This window comes from Rattus rattus, chromosome 14, assembly GCF_011064425.1.
Source record: "Rattus rattus isolate New Zealand chromosome 14, Rrattus_CSIRO_v1, whole genome shotgun sequence".
NCBI lineage: Eukaryota > Metazoa > Chordata > Mammalia > Rodentia > Muridae > Rattus > Rattus rattus.
This window is the reverse complement of record NC_046167.1, coordinates 41,658,758-41,674,918: the sequence shown is the minus strand read 5'-3', so window position 1 is coordinate 41,674,918 and position 16,161 is coordinate 41,658,758. Positions and strand designations below refer to the sequence as shown.

At 40.5% G+C, this 16,161-nt stretch overlaps 3 non-coding genes across 3 annotated transcripts; all 3 read right to left on the bottom strand.

Moving 5' to 3' along the window:
* Positions 1-2,939: 2,939 nt before the first annotated feature.
* Trnav-aac lies at positions 2,940-3,012 on the bottom strand. Its single transcript has one exon. It is a non-coding gene; the product is annotated as a tRNA-Val (tRNA).
* A 4,845-nt stretch (positions 3,013-7,857) lies between these two features.
* Positions 7,858-7,930, bottom strand: Trnar-acg. The gene has a single exon. It is a non-coding gene; the product is annotated as a tRNA-Arg (tRNA).
* Positions 7,931-9,207: 1,277 nt separating this feature from the next.
* Trnas-cga lies at positions 9,208-9,289 on the bottom strand. Its single transcript has one exon. It is a non-coding gene; the product is annotated as a tRNA-Ser (tRNA).
* Between the last annotated feature and the right edge of the window lie 6,872 nt (positions 9,290-16,161).

Sequence of the window (16,161 nt, the reverse complement as noted above, 5' to 3'; positions counted from 1 at the left end):
CCTTACCTGCTGCTGGCCATCTTCCTGGCTGCAGAAGTCCACTTCCTCTGAAGCCTTGGCCAGAGGCTGCCTATCAAATGACAACAGTCTCAGGGCTGAAACACTCTCAGGCCACTCAGCCGAGCTTTGTGCAGCCAGTATGCAAGGCCTTACTGCGCTTGCCTGGACTTAGCATCTGCCTGATGACGCAGACGAGCAGGCTTGTTCCTTGTCCCCTTTCCCTCGTACCATCTCCACACCTCTCCCTCAAGGACTTCTTCCTTGAGGTTTTGTAAAGTACAAACTTAAGAATAAAGTGACTGCCGTGTTTTGTTTTGTTTTTTTTTTTAAAAAGAAAAGTTATAAAAAACAAAAAAAAATTCACACAATGATCGTATCAAATTATTCAGAATTTATAATCTGCTCAATAATTTCAAGATGATGCAATAGTTTACTTTTATAAGGAAAATAATTTTATATTTACAGTAAAGAGGAAGCCTAACTTTCAAGACAATCTTACAGGAGAATTTACAGCATACTTTTATTTCCATGGAATGGAATCAAGGACTAAGACCGAAAGATATACATTAGAAATCAACACATGCAGGGAAAAGACTTTAAAGATGAAATGAGGACTGAACATAGGAAACTTTTCAATGCGATCTGTTGACAGGAGTCAGTACCAGTACTGGATCACACAGTTCTAGGACCAGAGCAAAGTAAGTGGTGCTCGAAAGGGACTACAAGCAGAGTCAACATTAGGTAGGTAAATTGTAGGTAAATTCCTGGAGGTATTTACATACAAATCAGATATATTTCTTAGACATATACACAGAAAGAAGAGTTGATCGTTACTTACTATCTGCAATATCGACATTATCAAAATAGAAAAAAAAAACTCACTCAGATTCTGATTACATTCAGTAGAGCAGATTGTAAATTTCACAAAACCATTACCTCAACCACCACGTCTCCCTCACAGTTCTACCTCCACTGTCCTTCTCCATACTAGTAGTTGTCCCTTTTTCAGACTCCAATGCCTCCTGCAAATACGACTAGCTTAAAGCTACTTAGATGAAACACACCAAGGACTCTGAAAGTCTGTCCACACTTTGTTTTCACACCCTAAGTCTACAAAAATCTGTTTCGTTTTGTTTCAAACGGGAGCAATATATAGCCTTCAAAAACAATCCCAGAGGAGGTTAGGGGTGTGCAGGGGAAAGGTGTGTGTGTGTGTGTGTGTGTGTGTGTGTGTGTGTGTGTGTGTGTGTGGCGGGTTGTGGGGGTTGTCAGGGAAGGATAGGACATGAACCGAGAGACGAAGACCGGGCCAGTCATCTGGAGATTTTTATTACTTTAACAAGGGCATCTTCAGAATGAAACAGTTAAGATTCACAAAGGCTAGCGAACAGGTTAGCCGGGACCGGGACCAGAGGCTGTTGGGCGTTCTTTAGTTGGGGAGAGGATTGGACCAGACAAGATGTTTTCAGAAATCAGCTTGGCAGATTCTACATAAATAGTCTGAAGGTTGTAGCGATGAACATCCAATGAGACAACCAAGTGACAGTTTTTCCTGTTGACCTTCTCCGCCGGTGGGACTTTACCAGGAGGTTCTTCCTGACTAACTCTTCCGGATCCGGAGCAGTAGTCCGGGATCCCTCAAAATCCTGGGAGAAGGCGGAGGGCGCGCTGCTTGGGCACTGGCACAGAGCAGTTGTCGTGCCGTCGGTAGGTAATTGGTTTGCAGTTGGGCACTCTTCTCGCTTTCCCCAGTGCACTGACTTGATTTTTGGTAGACTGCTAGTTTATCAAGATTCCCCGGGGGAGTCATCAGAGTCACCCCCTCTCCGCGGCGGCTCAAGGCCACGATGTTCTGCTACTGCCTGCTTACTTTTCCTTTGTGTATGCTACTGGACTGGGGTCCAGGATGCCTTCTTTCTTTGGTGCGATGGTAAAGAGCAAATGGGAGAAGCTTACCTCATGTTCTTAACGTCCGTTCCTGTGAGCTTTGATGAGAGGTTTGTCTGCCCCTGACTGGTTGCTCTCTTGATAGCCCCCCACTTCAGTTGGTGTGATCATTATCATCTATTTCCTACCCCTCACGTATGCACAAATGCACATGCACAACACTGGCAGGCAAGAACCATTTCTTCACCCTTAAAAAAATATCAGCGGTTATCCTTCAAGGAAAAGCAGTTATTGTTCAATCTCAGAATAAAAATAAACTAGTTAGGGAAAGTGTGTATGAAAACTACAAACCTTTTAAAAATTAGGGAGGGGACGATATTTGAAGCCTAAGGGCTCAACTCAGTTCAGGGTAAAATGACTAAGCTCAGTTTTGCATCGATTGTTTTAATTTTGTTTCTACTGGAACAGCCTCCGAGACCAAAGCAAGGTAATGCATCCTAAGTGTTTAGGCAGAGTAGGCGGCTGCGCCCTCTCAAACAACAGCCACCGAAACAAAAAACAAAGCAAAACAAAACAAAAATAAATAAATAAATAAAATAGAAAACAACAAAACTGCTCGGGAATCAGGCGTGGTTACTCCCATGTAAGCTTAGCACTTTAGGGAGCTGAAGCAGGAAGCTTGGGGTTCATTTAGGGCTCCCCTGTACTACAGAGTGAATTCCAGGCCAGACTGTTTTGAGGCTTACAACAGAGGGCATGGAGGCCTGAGAATGGAAAGAAGCCTGAAATGGCTGGAAGAAATCTGCAGAAAGCTCACTTGCCACCAGCGTTCCTTAAAGAGTGGAAGTCCATTAAAGTCTACTCGAAATGGCCTCTCGCCTCCGGGCATCTGTCTCAGAACTAGAGGAGACTGCTCATCTTTGCGAATGAGGTGAACTCTCTGCGCGGAGTAGTTTAACACTTAGCTGCGTTTCAGCTGTTATTTTATTTGGCAGTCTTTGGTTGAAGAATAAAACTTCTGTGTAAGGATTTCGAATTTGCAAAAATGACAGTGTTTCCGCCCGGTTTCGAACCGGGGACCTTTCGCGTGTTAGGCGAATGTGATAACCACTACACTACGGAAACACCCCTAATGCTTGTCTTGCTTTTCTGTACTAGTTAAAAATAGACCTTACTATTTATCTCCATTTGATTCTTAAATTCAACAATGTAAATTAAAGCCCAAAGACTAACTGTGAAACAGGTAAAGTTCCTATACAGCTGCAATTCCTTCTACACGGACTCCAGGCGGAGAAACTCAGGTCAACTCTTGGCAAATTTTACCTAATGGAATCTCCTCATGCATTATATGCTCCTTTCTCCGCTTGAGTGAGCCTATCTTACTTTCCCATCCTTAGGCTAAATAAAAGACCAGACTGAGTTTTCATTCCAACATTTTCAGAAACTGCTCAGGTTGCGATCGACACGAAAGGCCAAGGTATTGTTCGCAAAGCGGATGTAAGGGATAAGTGGCTTGGGAAGTCTTGAGAAGTTTTTGAGAAGTCTAACACCAGGACAGGAAAACTTTATTCAGTTTGAGCAATTATCAACGAGCAGATAGATATCTGTGCTCTGATAATAAATATATGTCTATCACAGGACCATTTGGTCACATCTTTGTTCCCCAGTGATGGATAATCACACGGTAAAGCAGAGCTAAATCTAACTATAATGATGGCAAATTGAATAGAGCCTTCGCTGTAATCTTGGCGCCACACTGCAGTATGTGGAGCATTAGAAGTGTTGAAAATTGTCAATGCGCAAAGACCGAAGGATGACAAAGTAGGAGTAAAAGCATGGGAAGCCCAGAGATAGTTAGGAAGGGGGGCTCTTACTATGTGATGTTGTTTTTGGACTTTCTAAGTAACATGTGCTCCACTACTTTTCATGGCTGCATAGTATTTATCACTCTTTAGCTATTTCCTTATCCAGTGATGGCGCCAAGGTTGAATTCAATTTATAAAGGTCAATATTAATGCTACCATTAATATCTATCTCCCTATGACTCTGTTTCTTTGTATATTGGGTGTAAGAGTCATACCTAACTAGGAGAAGAATATCTAGATAACTAGATGTAAGGAACTTTTTCCCTTTGAGACAGGGTATCATGTAGCCAAGGCTGGCCTTGAACTCTTGATGCTTCTAATTTGGTGCTGGGATTACAGGTGGGCACAATCATTAGATATTGATATTCCAAACTTGGTTATAAAGTTTGGGGTGCTTTCATAAATGATTGCATCAGTGTAGCTCCCACCAGCAGAGATGAGAGAGTTGTTATATCTGCTTTGTCCCTGTTATTATTCACATATCCAAGTTTCTATTTCTAAACTTCTTACATATATGAACCTATATAAGGTTTTATATATATTATATATATGCATTTAAATTATAAACACGTTATTTTTTAAAAGGTTTTTTATTTTTGTATACACGTATGCATGTCTGAGTGGAGTGCCCATGGAAGGCCAGAGGGAAGCACTGGACACTCTGTGCCTAGAGTTAAAGGTGCTCATGAGCCGCCCAAAATGGGTGCTGAGACAAGTGCCGCAAGCACTCTTAAGCACCAAGCCATCGCTTCAGTGATTTAAACTCTTTAGACAATCTTTTAAAAAGTAAAATCCACAAATGATTCTACTGTATAGTGCAAGAATCACAACAGAATAGTATATTTTAAAACCCTCTTTTGTACATCAGTGTAGGTAGGTGGGACTCATTTTTGATGTTGTCCTTTTTTATACACTAGTTCTCTGGTCCCAGCCTTGACAGGCCAGGATTTTGCTTAATATACAGAGTTCTAATTGTTCTAATCAGATATGAGGGCTTTTCTTTTTTACTTTTTAAGCAGTGCTACAAGGCTTTGTTTCCTTTGTATATGCTCTTAAACCTAACTCCGGATTTTATAAATGCAACTTCATAACCACTTAGTGTACATTTACAATCTGGAACAGTTTAAACATAATACAGTATTTCTACTGCTGCCTAGCTTAGTGGACTTAAAATCAAATAGATACAAGTTTGTGTGTTCAACTCTTACTCTCCTTGCTAAAACTCCTGAGGGACAAACTTAGAGTTTTTGCAAGCTTAGAGTTTTTGAATGTTTCATCTTGCCTCTCAGACAAGCAGTATCAAGCAGGCACTTTTGGAACTCCTAGGCTATTGGGATGGGGAATGGGCAGGTGAAGCCTATTTACATCTAGAGAGACTTGGATTCTGCAGACAACTTACTCCAGGAGAAGACACTGTGGAAACCATCTAAGTGTTGAGACAGGTGAAAGGAAATGGAATCCACTTGCCCTCCCTCTTCTGGGACAATGAGGAAAGAAACTCAAGTCTCTACTGGAATCCTTCAGGAGCCTCAGAGCAGGCTGTCAGATCATTCTTCACAAGAGAGTTTAGGACAGCATCCATCAACAAATAAGGGAGTTTTCAATGTACTTAAATGATTAGGAGACAGTCCAATGATCAAAGGATAATGTGGGGGAGGGGGAGAGGAAGAGGGAGATGGGGAGGGAAGAGGGAGGGAAAGAGAGGGCAGGGGGACAAATGTTCTTGGTTTGATTACTGTTTGAGAAGAGAAAAATGTAATTGGAGCATCTCTGTAAATAACGATACTGTCCTTGGGCCTGGTGGCTGTAGCTGGATGCTATTTGGCTCCTGTTGTTTTTAGGATCTGTGCCTGTCCGTCTCCACAACGGGGTGTATTCTTAATGTCCTGTTATCACCTTGCATTGCAGACTTATGGAGAATCTGCTTAGGTGTTTCTGAAAGGCACACATCAGCATCGAGTGAGTATTTACATTACCCCTTCACTGACCTTTGCTATTTTAAACACCCAGGCATTTCTTTGACTTTAATTTGTATTTCTAAAGATTTAAGCATCTTTTCTTGTGTTTATTTAGTACTTGTATTCATACTTTTGTGTGTGCTAAAATATTTGCTCATTTTTATTTTTATTTTTTGAGACAAGTTCTGGGATGATTGTGAATTCCAGATCCTTTTCTCTTGATTCTCAAATGCTGGAGTTACAGCCTAGCATTATGACATCCTGCATGGATGGTATTCCTATTACAGAGTGTTGACAGTTCTTCATATATTCTCCAATGCATCTCAGTCATCAGATACATGTTTTGCAAACACTTCTTCTAATTATAAAACATGCATGTCTTGTCATTCATAGAGGGCCCAGTTCATCAAGTTCTCTTGAGAGTCAGGTTAATCTGTAAGAGAGGTTTTTCTTCTTTTTCTATTTTCAGCTAGTGTCAAGCCAAATAATAACTTTTGATTGCTGGACCTTGGTATTTAGTCTCAGGGATGAGTCAGTAGCCATATAAAGGAATTGACATTAGGGGCTGGCTTTAGGAATGTAATCTAACAGTTTAGTAAGGGAGAGGGAAAGGGCAAAACCTGCTGGCACCATGTTTGTCATGTTCCTGCCTGTTAGAGTCAGCAAGTCACTATAATTATAAAATACAGAGTTGTATCTCCCTTAGAAGCTGTCCTGTCCTCTGTTCTGGGGAGCTCATCTTTATTTTCCGTGTGTGGGTGAAATCGCATGTTCATATGTTCAGGTCCCTTTTCTTTCCTTAGATTTCAGAGTATATTGGTTACTAGGATACATCAGCTCACATATGGTTCAAGAAATTAATTATGTATCACTCAATTATCTGCACTATTTAAGTTAATTGGGAACTCCAGGTTTCAACACAGTGCTGCGTACGTGCAATGGATAACGAGGCATAGGAAAATTCTCCCAGTTTCAAGTTCAGTTGGCCTGGTCATTTTGAAGGATTTACCGGCACCTTAGCCTGAAGAAAACGGACATGGAAGGGGAGGCGATGAGCGAGCCACCCCGAAATAGCCAAAGTGCCTTGAGGAGGCCAGAATAGCTGCATTCAGCGACGCTACGCACAAACTACACTCGCCGTGGAATCCGTGGGTTAGCGGTGGTTCTTCATGAGAAAAACGAGAAAATCCGAGACGCTCCAAACCCTTTCTCTTTTCACGCTGTCTCTCTCTCAACTGTATGGAGTAGTCGCAGTCTGGGCGCGGCGTAACGTCATTTTTTAATCCCAGCACAGCTTGAAATTCAAACTATTCGATATGGATAAGATATAAAGAATAGGGTGCATATCGCAATTTAATTTTAATTTAATTTAATCTGTGTTCCTTCCCGGTTTCGCCTAGACACCCTTTTCAAACACCTCTTCCCTTCTCCTTGCCTCAAGCTTCATGTCCCGGAAAATTTTAGAAGGTAGATCCACTTTCCTCAGACACTGCCCCAAAGCTACACTTCCCGGTTTTCCTATACTCTCTGACTCTTAATTTTATCTGGGATCACTTTCAAGTATGAAAATTTCTTAGCCCACTTTATCGAGTCAGTCTCTGTTCCTACTCTCACCAACCCCGGAGGTGCTCAGAAGTATAGCCAACTGTGGAGCCCAGCCCAGGGCGGGGACGAGTGGTTGGGAATGAGCCAATAAAATATTGATCAATTTTTAGTTTTTTCCTCTGCTACTATGATTTTCAAAATACAGTTCAGCCTTTTACACTGTTCAATTCAGTGGTTATTCGTGTACCCGTATTACAACACCGTCGTTGTTTTCTGACTTCAAGATTATCTTTCCTCAACACCTGGCAACCGGTGATACTTCCTAACACCAGGTTTGGTGGTCTGGACAATTTATTTCAACGACAGCATGCAGTATGTACCTTTTGTATTGACTTCTTTTTCTCAATACAGTGTATTCCAGTTTCACGCATTTGGTGCTGTTTCAAGCTCTTTCCTGTTTGTTAGTAATCGTATATTGTTGGGTAATGTAAGTTAAGATAAAGTAAGAGCCAGCTCAGGTTTTTTCAGGACTAACCTGTTTTTCTTGCCAATCTCAATACATGAACAGAAATTTTCTAAACAGTATTATTAAAACACAAAGCCGAGCCAGCCAGGAGTCGAACCTAGAATCTTCTGATCCGTAGTCAGACGCGTTATCCATTGCGCCACTGGCCCGCCGTGAGAAGTAGGTGGTCTACTCTACTTATTAATAGCTGCAACCTTAAATTATAGTCCTGGTCTCAGTAAATGTAACAAATGTTTAATTTGCATAATTTACACCATTTGTATTACAGAAGCTCGTTTTTCCGTCTTTGCGGTTTCCGTTTTGTTAATAATACAGTTAGTTCCTCTGACATTGAAAACCCCTACCGCCAACCCGCTGACAGAATGAAAACGTAAAACAAAACTCACTCTTTCCTCTTTTTTCTTCTTTCCCCGTCTCCTGCTTTTACTTTTAGATGTTTAGAAACAATATCATTCTGTAGCCCTGACTGGCAATTCTTCTGTCTCAGTCTCCTGGAGTTCTGGAATTACAGGCGTGCATCACAAAGTTAAGTATTTTACGTTTTACAATCTCAATTCACGCAGCAATTTAGAAGTTCAGGGTGCAGTTGAAAATTAAGCTGAGCCAGACGCGGTGAACAAGCCTTTAGATCCCTGCATTCCGGATTTACCTAGAGAGTTGTCTTTAAAATCTAAAAGAAAGTTTGACTGAATATTACTTAAGTGTTCATTCAATGTGAATGAAACCATTTAAAAATGTACTTGTAAGAAGAGACAAACGTTTCCTGGTGCGGCTGCGGGGTCAGCCTGTATGCTGAGTGCGGGGCAGGGCTACTGTGTAACATCTAAACCGCTTTGTGTGGTGTCTCTTTTCTCATTTTCACCTGCCTGGCGAATCAGACAAGCTCTGTAATTCTACTCCGTTTTAGTTCCCAACAGCTTTTTTGTCTTTGGTTTTGTATCCCCCCCCACTTCTTTTTAAACGCCACAGAACTGTAAATATTTAAAGTAATTCGCCCTTCTCTCTCCCCTCCTCTCCCCTCCTTTTTTTTTCTTTCGTTTTTGTTTTATTTTGTTTTTCGAGAAAGCGTTTCTCTGTGTCGTTCTGGCTGTCTGGGAACTCGTTTCATAGACTAGGCAGGCCTCTTGCTTCTGTCTTCCAAATTCTGGGATTAAAGGTATCCGGTTGCATTTCTAATGTAAGTACGGAAAGTTAAAAAAAAAAAAAAAAAAAGTTTGGGGATTTAGCTCAGCGGTAGAGCGCTTGCCTAGCAAGCGCAAGGCCCTGGGTTCGGTCCCCAGCTCCGAAAAAAGAAAAGACAAGAAAAGAAAAAAAAAAAGCGAGCGCAGGAGTAAAACTTACTTTTCCTCTGCTTAAGTTTGTGAATTAACAAACTGACCAGGCTTCCACAAACTAGGGTGTTGAAAAACCATCTTAACCTCTCATACGCTGTGAGCAGGATTTGAACCTGCGCGGGAAGAACCCATTGGATTTCGAGTCCAACGCCTTAACCACTCGGCCATCACAGCTCACTCAAGCTGCATGTATGTTATGTCATTTGTATATTAAAAAAATAATTTAAAAAATTCTCTGAAAGCAAATTACATACTCTGAAGGCACTGAATGCTATAATCGCATCAATGCCAGACACTCCCAACTATTAGGAAATTTCCTTTCAGCAATACACAGAAAGCAATCACTAATCAGATCTCTTCCTCAAGTCTTACTCAACCCTATCCCTGTAGGCTTTTTAAAGGGAGAACAATATTCCAGCATACCAGAATCTCTGGTTTTAGTCTTCTCTTCCCCACTTCCGGTTTTCACGGCTTACCGAGTTTTTCTTCATAGATGTGGCAGGGAATCGCGTTTGAGCTAGTTGTGTGTACAACTATAATCTTAAATAAGATTGCTTTCCCGACACAACTCGAGAAGCACTGCTCTCGAGGGAGACAATTTGGTAAGTTCTATCTATACTCAAAATTTATGTGCCTTCTGAGGCAATATTTCTACAAATGTGCAAGATATGTTTGCACACATGAGTGGTTTTGCTGGGGTCAAGATCATTCTCTTCTGAATATGCAGGGTTGAGGAAAACATCAGCAATATGTGTTTTTAAAAATAATTCTCTTGTTAGTGTTAAACAATTTAAAATAATTTAACCTGGTAGATTTTTGGCAACACACACACACACACACACACACACACACACACACACACACGTCGCGCGCAGATCTAAATATGCATATTTAAGAGTCGGCTGTGGTTACACACCTGAAATTCTAGCACTTGAGAGGTGGAGGCAGGGAAAGCTTAAATTTTAGGCAATCCTCCATTACATAGTAAGTTGGAGGCCAATATGGGCTACATGAGACCCTGTCTCAAAGAAAGAAAAGAGAAAAATGAGACTATGAGATGTGTGTGTGTGTCCACACAAGATAGATAGACATCTTTAATATGAAATCAATGTTGAGATCGAAGTGTTTCGAGTACTACCACAGGAGTGTATACATGTATTTACATGGGAGATCAGACTTATATTTTTATAAATATAAGAGAGCTGGGTACGATGGCACATACCTTTAATCTCAGTACTTGGGAGGCCACAGTAAGCAAATCTCTGAGTCTGAGGGCAGCCTGGTCTACATAGAGAGTTCTAGGACAGCCAGTGGTATATGCAGAGAAACTGGGGGAAAAAAAGTCTCAACAATACATGATTAAGGAACAACTGAGACAAGATGATTCCTTCAATGGGTTTGAAAATTTTGTGGTATTAAAATGGTAAAATGCACCCTGTGTAGTCTAAGACAACTTTCTACTTGAGGCTAGTGCCCTTTTGAGCATTAATTAGGATCTGTTGCACGGTATCATTATTGAAAAGTTTCTCCTTTATTAAGCTCTGGGTTCTTGGGGGTGAGTTCTTTCTGGAAGGCGTTGCTCAGCTGTTACAGTGTAATCAGCTCAGGATGTCTATCAGGATGCCAAAACCGGAAGGCTTGTATAGCAACATAGATTTCCCAGAATTCTGAGGCTAGAAGTCCAAAAAGGCATTTCTTCCTATGCTCTTGTGAGAGCTTTCCTCTGTGTGTACACGGAGGGCAGTCTATGATGTCTTTTACTTGGTCTCCTAAGAACACATGCTGCACTGGATTACAGCCTCATTTTGAGATCCTATTTAACTTTTTTTTTTTTTTGGTTCTTTTTTTTTCGGAGCTGGGGACCGAACCCAGGGCCTTGTGCTTCCTAGGCAAGCGCTCTACCACTGAGCTAAATCCCCAACCCCCCTATTTAACTTTAATTATCATCTAAAACGTCCATCTCTCAATGCCATCGAACTGGAATGAATGTGGGCTTCAAAGGAATGAATCTCCACGAAGACACAATCAGCCCCATAAGAAGACCCTGCATGTCTTTGGTAATTTAGTGCCCACATTGGTCCTATCACTCTCAGTTGCACTTGTCTCAGTGCTTGCAGGGTTCACTGTGATGTCTAGCAAGAATGTACCAGAGCTGTGTGTATGAGTTTTTCTCACAACATCAATGAAAGGTCCTCTGGTGAAGCTCACCATTTTCAAGAAGGTCCTAGATCTGATATAAATCTCACTTTAGTCTTTAAACCTCCTCAGCCTGTAAGTATTTTGCTCTACAGAGATACTTCATTTCATTATGTTGAGTCATTCTAACTGTAGCTCATGTATTAATCAACTAGGAATACTTACAACCATTGCCCTTGAGCTGTAGCACTAAATCAGCTGAGTTTGATCCGATGCAATGTTCATAACCCTTCTCCATTGATCCCACACTCTTAAAGTCCATTCCCTTTCAGATTTGTTAGATTTCCATTAGCACACATTGACAAATTTAGCCTGGTATGGTGTCCTGAATCTCAGTAACTAGGAGACTGAGGGAAGGGGGAAGAGGATTGGCACAAGTTCTATACCAGCCTGGGTTACAATGTAAGGCCCTGTGTATGTATGTATGTATGTATGTATGTATGTATGTATATGTGTGTCTGTATGTATGTGTATGTATATGTGTGTACGTATGTGTATATGTGTGTGTATGTATATGTATACGTGCATATGTATATATATGGTATGTATGCATGTTTGTGTGTATGTATGTATATGTGTATGTATATGTATATGTGCATATGTATATATAGTATGTATGCATGTATGTTTGTGTATGTGTATGTATGTGTGTATATGTGTGTATGTATGTATATGTATGTGTGCATATGTGTGTATATAGTATGTATACATGTATGTGTATATATGTATGTGTGTATGTATGTATGTATGTATGTATGTATGATGACTACAATGACACAATTCTTCTGGTATGTATCACACCTCCTCAAGGTCACACTTTGACTTTACCTTCAAGGGTCAGAGACATCCTGAGGACATCCAGAGAGCCTCAAAGGACAGCTCCAGCTGCTACCAGCTATCAAGAGGAGTCAAAAGCTGGAACCAGAGAATCATTTCAGAAGATGTGGTTCAGGAAGGTCATAGTTCCCACCTTCCAATCTTATTTTATTACAGATAAAACTTCCTAAATTTCATCAGTGCTCCAACTCAGACAAGCATCTCTTACCTACTAAAGTTCCCCGTTTTACCTGTCTGTTCTACTACATCCATGCCTTGTGGGGTAGAAGAAATGTCTTTGCTTGCTCGCCACTAGAAGAATCATGGCTCAGGCTTGTAAAAGAGACAACAGATGACAACAAGAGACATTTTATTAGTAGTATTAAAACAAGATTTAAATTGGGTATTGGTGGTTCATGTCTTTGATCCCAGCACTTGGGAGGCATAGGCAGGCAGATATATGATTTCAAGGCCCGCCTGGTCTACAGTGTGAGGTCTGGGGCAGTCAGGATTATACAGAGAAATGTCTTGAAAAACCAAAAACCGACCAATCAAACAAAAACCCTAAAAACAACAACAGAAAATCCCACCAAGATTTATATGGTCTTGGATAGGGTGCACAAGTGTAATACCATTACCAAAATAAGAAAGAAAGACAGACAGACAGACAGAAAGAAAAAAAGACAGACAGAGAGAAAGAAAGACAGACAGACAGACTTTTAGGATTGGCAGTCCCAAAGAAACAGGCAAACCATGTTAGGTTTGACGAAGACAGGCTAATTATTTATATAAGAATTATGATCAGATGATAATAAACTGGGGTGGGGTGGACACTTGATTAAGGTTGGTACAGATTATTTTCTGTGTTCTTGAGTCCTTTGCTTTGATTAATAAAACAGAAATATGATACTATCATGATTTTACAAAGGCCTCATAAGAAGACACATGTTTCTTTGAGGGAAAAGATCATGCCTTTCTGTATCTTAATTCTATTGTAGACAGTGGCATTCTTGGTTTTGTTTGTGTCTCTGAATTTTCCAGAAAACTGGCACAAGTGAGTTTGTCGAGTTGATTGCCTGCAGAGGAAATAATGCTTATAGTTGCAAGCAATGCAGAGGGCCCCTGACTCTCTCCTGGGCTCATAGTGTGCACTTCAGATTCTTTAAGAGTCATTTTTCTGTCACCAGGAATGAGCATTTAGGTGCGTTGAACGTACAGAAGTTAGCTATGTAGACAGTGTGCGGAGTCTGGAAATTCTCTTTGCAGAATGTGTCCTTAGCTTTGCTTGCTCCTTCGGAGTTGGATAGAACCTTTTGTTGATTTTTATTTATAAACATAGAAGAGTGAGAGAATCCTATTGCCTATTAATGGTGAACATTTTTTGACTGGCCCATAATGAAATCTTAAACCTACGGTTGTAGGAAGCTTTCTCACTTATACATGGATGTAACCACCAGACAAAAGCACTAGTGTGTCGTTTCTGTAATTTAGTGGTTAACACGTTCGCCTCTCACGTGAAAGGTTCCCAGTTCGAAACCGGCCTGAAACAACTGGGTGTCTCCCCCCTTTTTTTTTTTTTTTTTTTTCCACCCCTGAATCAAATTTTGTTTAGATCATGAAAATACATTCTCCGGTGGCCGGGTGCTCTGAGACTTGCTCTTCATCCTGTTTAGCACGGTGCCCTCTACTGCCGAAGAAGAGTCTACCCGCGATTCTCTGGGTCGATGGTTTTGCACCTGGACCAAGGTGCAAAGTAGAATGTTACAGGTCAGCGCGTGGGAATTGGGAGGTGGAAGAGTGGTCTTGGAGTGAAGGTGGGGCGGGATACCAGGCCCAAAGTAACACAACCACGCAGCACCAAATACAAAATACAGAATCTTAACTAGTACTAGTGGTTTTTTTTTTTTTTTTTTTTTTTTTTTTTTAACGTTATAAAAAGGCATTTAATTGAAATTACTCTATTTGGTAATCAGTTACATATCTGCTATCTTTTAACCCAAAAGGACTACTAGTATAAAAATGACAGTAATTAATGTAGAACTAATTGAGCATAGGAGGATACAGAAAATGTCAATATTTCTGTCTTCTGATTAAGAATCAATTAACTATTTTTAAGGCAGAGTTTCATTATGTAGCCTCGGATGGCCTAGAACTCACCATGTGGACCAGACTGGCTTGGTACTTACAGATATACAACTACCTCTGCCTCTGGAATATTGGGATTACAGATGTATATCTGCATACCCCAGGTTTGCCTCTCTCTCTCTCTCTCTCTCTCTCTCTCTCTCTCTCTCTCTCTCTCTCTCTCTTTCTCACTGTTTAAAAAGGAGATATTTCACACTGTAGTTTAGAATCACCTACGCAGCCCAGTCCATCCTCAAATACACAGAAATTCTCTGCTTCAGCCTTCTGAGTGCTGGAATTCAGGGTAAGAATCACCATGATCTGCTAAGAAATCATTTTAATTTTATTAAAATTTTGTAGCTTATATTATTCTTAAGATACACAGTGCTTGATCTAAAAAAATGCTAACATATACAACAGACCAATTAACCTGGTTATTGTATTTAATATAAGAAATGCTGACATTTGTCTCATGATGTACTAAAAACATTTTTTTTTTACCAGCTGTTTTCTTTTCACATAATAATTTCCCTCAAGTTGTATTCTATTCAGGCATTAAGACAAATTTTCCCTGTTTTTTTTTTTTTTCTTTTATGGGGGTGGGGGATGCTGGGGAATCAAAACCACAGCCTTGCCCATATCCTCATTGGGAGACACATCCTTAGCCTCATAGTGAACGCAATCAACTCTGCCATTCCAAGCCTGTACCATCCTGACTCATGGTGTCCATTGGTGTAATGAAACTATGGGAACTCCTACAAGACTCATAACCTAAGTGTTGTAACCTTGTCTAAAATCTGTCTACAGAACAAAACCAGGAACCAGTTGTGCTTATTAATTTTATGTATCAACTTAACTGCATTGTGGTCTTCAGATACTTAGTCAAACATCATACTAGATGCTCCTGCTTGGGTGGCTTTTGGATGGGACACATTTAAATTGGTGGATCTTTAGTAAACAGTAAGTGTATGGACATTATGTAGACAACAGCAGATGTGAACATCAAGGGGGATTCTCAGCAACTTTCTTTGCACTGAAATAAAACCACTGGTTGAGTCTATAGCCTGCCAGCATCCTTCATTAGAATTTGGATTTGAGAAATCTTGTTTAAAATATTATTGAATGACAGTGTTAAAGCCATGGTGAGGAATGGAGTGAGGAACAGTATCAGGTTAATGGGGCTAGTGGACAGAGTGTGGGGCTAGTGGACAGTGTGGGGATCATAGGTAAACACCACAGTCAAGGTATTTCTCACTAAACTGGTTTCATATGCATCTTCATGGTGACAAGCCAGGGAGAGCCAAATTTGTGCACAGGAGAATGGGAGATAAGGAACTCTATATGACATTGATATTGAGGTGATCAGTTTTAGGACATCCACATTCTCTTGATGAAGTGACTTTGTAGACTTCTTTACTGGAAATGAATTTTGCAAAGAAACACAGAAATGAGCCAGGAAAATAGTTTTAGGAGTTTGGTTACTGTGTGACCAAAGAATCTTTGCCAACCTCCACAACCATGTGAGCTAGTTTCTTAAAACAAAAGTCTTTCTGGGTATGTGCACACTTCATTGTTCTGTTTCTCTAGAAAACTCTAACGAAATCACTATTATTTTAAATAATTCAGCTCCTTAAAATTACACACAGAGAGTAGCCATGTCAACAGCATCTGTGATAATCACGAAGCAAGATCAGAAGTTCAAGGTATTCTTTGGACACGTTGCCAGTTCAAGACCAGCCTAGGACACAGGATACTTTCAAAAAAACCACAAGCCAAACCAGAACAAAGCTAAAAAGTCAAAGCAAATAAAACTTAAACTCCAAAAACAAAAACTCTGAACTACCCAACCAAACAAATAAAACACAAAAAGTTTACATGTTTCCTTTGGGAAGTGGTGAGTCAACCCCAGG